Here is a 5396-nt window from a genome sequence, read left to right as displayed (position 1 = left end):
AATATAAGTCTAAAAAGCAGGAATTTTATTTTTTTCAGTAGAAAAAACGCTAAATTTAACTAAAGCTGTCGTAAATTTAAAAAATTGACATTCTAAATTTAACTACGAAAAATTTTAAATTTAAAAACCGAATGGCTTAAATTCAAAACTGACATTTGTTGAAATCAACTGAGGAAAAAACTAGATGGAATTCAACTAAATAACTAGATAATTTTAATGCCAAAAAGTTTTGAATTTAGAGTATATATTAGTTGAAATAACAGAAAATAGCACTAAATTCAGCACAAAATTTAGTTGAGAAGATGGAGAATGTGTCTCCGCTAAAAATGACAGCATCATTTTCTCGCCAAATCAGCAGAGAAAACAGAATTTCCAACTAGCATTTTAGCTCTTTTCAGGAAGATCGAGAACAACTAATCAAAATCAGCAAATTGAGAATTTGCTTAGTTGTCCTAAATAATAACTAATTCAATTCAGTAAATCAACTAAGGTTTTCGCATCTGAGCCGAATTTTGGTTCTCCATGTGAGAAAAAATGGAATTCCGTCATATCGTTATGTCAGTTAATCAACAACCAACCTAGATTCCGTGTCCGCCCTGCGAGCTACGACGAAAACCATGAGCACCACGGAAAAACAGCAGTAGCAGAAGTGGGCTCTTAAACAACAGCAGGTGTAGTGCCACCATCGGCACCCGCAGAAGTAGCTTAAGAAAGTGAGCGACTTCAATATCCGGAATAAAGTGGGTTTTACTTGAAGGCCAAACAAGTGTTTTCTTGACAATAGTTCGCGATCGCAATCCTTCCCTGAGAAGTGTAGAGAAGGGTCTATTAGGTGCTGGAAGTAACGATCCTGCCAGTTACAAAACGAAGAAAGTACAACACCTTGAGAGTATTTTCCGAAATTTTCATAGAGATACGAGCAGTACATCGAAAGTTACAGCGGCTCGGAGCGCGTCTCATCTACCAAGAGCAGTGCACGGAAAGACAAAAATCAGCTCTGCTGCTAATTCCAATTACTGTTTTTAGATTAGTTGATTTTAAGAAAAAAATCTTAAAAATAACTAACAATTTAGTTAAAATTCAGCTCAGATTTTTCTAAAAGATTTTTTGATTTCAGCAAAGTTGTTTAGTTAAATGAAATCCTAGACACAATACAGCAAAAGAAAAACTAAAAACGCTATTTGCATTTTCAACTACGTATGTAGTCAAAATCAGAAGTTAGAATGATGTTTTTAACTGCATAGTTCTTAAATGCAGCAGTATTTTTTCTGAGCTGAAAATATTGGCTGTCAGAATTCAGCACGTAGGAAAACAGCCATCTTTATTCGTTTTCTTAACCATAAAAATTGTTAAAAATAAAATAGTTGTTCATTAATGTCATGTCATTCATGTCAAGTATAACATACTGAAGTGATTCGTTGATTGTACCAACAAAGTTGTTTCGAATATAAATACTGTTTTTTATGGATGATATGAAACTGTACTGTGTAACTCAATTTATCTTGGTGCAATGAGAAAACAGAGTAAACATGAAATTTATGGACAACGTTCCAGTGTTTAGAAGTAAACGCCAGTATAGTTTCAATTGTCGTTTAAATAGATTGAAAATTTGCTGTAGATTCAATGGTAAGTACTAGGATAATGGCGGTAGATTTAAAAAAAAAATTGAATCACTACCTGTTTTAATAAAACCAATACTGTGCTGAATTTAGTATGAAAGTTGTGGCCAGCAAATATTTGTAATCTAAGGATCAAGATTATGATATCGCAAATTCCGCAAAGATTATGATTATGATATCCGCAAAATTTCCAAATTAAAATTTGGAGTTCAAGTTTGGTGAAAGTTTGAAACTGTAAGATATAACATATCTTTGTTGGGAATCAAGGATTGACAATGCCGTTTGCATGTCAAGACTCTAGGAGACCATTTCTTTACCAACGGTTAACCTTTAAAACAGGTTTAATGCAATTATTCGTCGCGCATAAACTTATGTACATTACAACAGCAAACTCCTCTGTTAATATGCGCGAAAAACTAAGGATCAATACAACAGTATTTGAACGGCACTGTGTTAGCAACAGTTACAGTCACCAGCTATAAGCACAGCGACACTATTATTTTGTTTTTGCTAAACTAACTCATGCTGAGCATTGTCACATTGGTAGGAAATTGACTTGCTCTTTAAAATAACAAGTTTATTAGTTTGATATTTACTACACTGTGCACATACTTGCCTAAATAACAAAGATCGAAATTTCGACCAGTGAATTGCACAGACAGTAGTGCTTTATTCCCTCGGGTAGCTATAATTGTAACAATTCCGAATTCTTTGTATAAACGATCTTTGTAACAATCCCAATCTTTTCGGTAAAAAATAGGATTGCTATGCAAATAACAGCAGAATATAGAATCCCCCAAAGTCTGTAAGTGTGCACTTACCGTATTTCAAGGTGTTACTTCCAAAAGATCGAAGGCATATAGAAAAATCGATAAACCTGACAATTAGAACATCGTTAAGATCCCCTTTAGGACAGGAATTGCACTTTCTGAGTGACTGGGTCTTGTTAACATTTGAAGCCATACATATGGGCTGTAATTCAATGCGACAGCCAACTCTTCTGAATGAATTTTCTGCTGCATGTGCATGGACTGTGAAATTACATCACTACATCATAATCTATTCTGTTACAATTAGTCAGCTTCTGCTCAGTAAGGAGTTACAAATATCGGGGTTATGACCTGCCAGTCCTCGAAAAGATATAACTTGAGTGCACTGACATTTGAATACCGTAAAAACTCACAGCGATCTGGCACTTTACGTCAATAAACCTACAATACATTACAAAATGCGAATTTACGATTATGAAAAGGAAATTTAAAATCTTTACCGTTTCAAGCAATCGTCGACCTTTCTGGTGGAGTTTTCTTGGCCTTACTTGGTCTTCACTAACAGGTATCATACTCAATAAAATTAAAAAAAAAATACACACGGACAACGATAATAACCATACATCAAGATTTCTGTCAGATCATTTACAACCGCAGATGCAAACAGACCTGGTATATTTTTCAAATGCCTTCACATTTCATAAAAAATGTCTTCATTTGTCATCAACGACCAGGATTGTGAATCGGTTTTAGATTTTGAGTCGGAATTCTGGCAGAAATCAGTAAGACATCCGAAAAAAAAATTTCTAAAAAATGAAGTACACGTCTTTACATTTCAATTGTCTTCAAAATGAAGACATGTCTTCACATCTGGCATCGCTGACCATCACCAGGATTTTATATGACCGGTGGGAAGCATTGATCGTTTTAGAATGTGTTGGTGAACTTACGTAAAAATCTGTGACGTCACTTCCTCCTGACAGGATTTCCCGTACGAAAAAGTAACATTTCAGTAGTTTAATGTTCACAATAATGTGCAATAGAATAGGTTGTGATGAATTGATCATTGTTCGTTGAACAAAATTTACTTTATTTCATCGACAAATGCCGCCGTTTCTCCAAATATGTTGGAAATTTTAAGTTCTATACCTGATTGATTGCTTTAAAAGCATCGACTGTTCTAAACAACTTTTAAATTCATCTGCATTCTTTAAATTCGGCAATTGCGAAGCAAATTCGCTAAATCTTTAAATTTGTACGTAACCCCAATAGAAAATCGGAGCATGTGACGTCACAATTTTTTGTCGCCTTTTCTGTTTTGCGCTTCAAATTTGTTTTGCTCCACTTATCACATTATGGCAGGCGAATGAAAACAAATTGTTAATCACACTAGTCCAGTTACATATTGGTCAAAGGCGTTGTTTATGTTTAAAGCCAAATCTACCAATCGAACATGTCAATGGCTAATGTACTGGACTCTAAGGTGTGGCTTGCTACATTGCTCTTTCGCACAATTTTTGTAAATTTATTACGTAATAAATTTCGACTTCATACATTTTCTATATATCTGTTGCCCATGTGCTTTACAGAGGTCGAGTGAAAGAGCAATAGCATTGCCACATCTTAGCATCCAGTACATTGGTCAGTGGCTACCTATCGTGCAAAGTAAACAAACATTTTTCTTTCATAGAACATACAAAAAAGTATTAGAGTGTTGATAACAATAATGTTATGGCAAATTTATTTCAATCGACTAAACAAGACACTTCATTCATTTTATTATACTCTTCGGTAACAATGTACAATAAATTACACGAAAAAGTATTATAAATAAAATGCTATAAATTACGAAACAGGAAGTTTTCAATTGGGTCATTAAGCTATATATAGTTTTCCGTTCCATTCGATAAATTTTAGGTCCAATATACATAATATAACATGATTTCAAAAAAAAATTCGTTGTAATACGTAAAAACGATTATTTTGTTTTTTAAAATAAATCTAATGTAAACTTGGCAACCATACATAGGAAAACAGCGGTTGTTTACATCTGGCCTATCAGGACAACACCCAAAATGAAAAAAAACTATATGCAATGTATGGTGTTTATGTCAAATAAAAATAACCCTGTGGAAAAACCGAGAAAACATGCCTTATTTTTTTCTGACAGGGCATCATTTGTCGTGAAATTCGATATGTCAAACCCTTCCTATAGTGTCAAATCCAGACTGTCAACATATTTCTTTATTTTAAATTTTAATATTATTTTCACGTTTCCTGAGTTGGAAAAAAATATTGTTGCAATCACGAAAATCAGCTTTATCGATGTAAGTAATAAAAAACGACTTTTTTTTCTCATTTAATGACCCAATTCACTTCATATGAACGAATTGTGTAACTTGGTTGAAATCACTCAAAGTTACAGCTAGGGATATTTTGAAAAATCTGTGCGCGGCCCATTTAAAAATCTGTGTCTATCTGTGTCACGAAAACCGTACAAATTAGGCTGAAAACAAGTTGTGGTGACCTTTTTTTTTGGTTTTCACGCGCGTCAAAAATTAAGCGCAAGGTAAAAAATTGAGAAAGGTGTGGAAATCTGTGCGTTAAAACAGAAAACTGTGGAAATCTGTGCAGTTCTTGCAATCTGTGCAGCATACTGAAAATCTGTGAAACACAGATAAATCTGTGCACCTGGCATCCCTGGTTACACCAAACAGTTCTGGTTGCTAAAACTATCCGCATTTTTTTTGACAGGATAGCAGACAAAATAACTTAGTAAACCGTCCAGCCGAATTCACTGTTCTTCTCTCCGCGTGTTTTTATATTTCAAACATCGTCTTTGGTTTTTCACTACCGCTCTCTTATCGATGTATATATACAGGAACTGGCACACCTTCTGTACAACTAACGAATTTGATACGCTAGTTGTACCGAAAATGTATCTGCTCACATCTCTAATTTGTGTCAGTTTGATTGCCAAAGTAAATTTTACACGAGATTTTGAGTT

The sequence above is a fragment of the Topomyia yanbarensis genome, chromosome 3, assembly GCF_030247195.1.
Source record: "Topomyia yanbarensis strain Yona2022 chromosome 3, ASM3024719v1, whole genome shotgun sequence".
Lineage (NCBI taxonomy): Eukaryota > Metazoa > Arthropoda > Insecta > Diptera > Culicidae > Topomyia > Topomyia yanbarensis.
Note: the sequence above shows the minus strand (reverse complement) of the source record.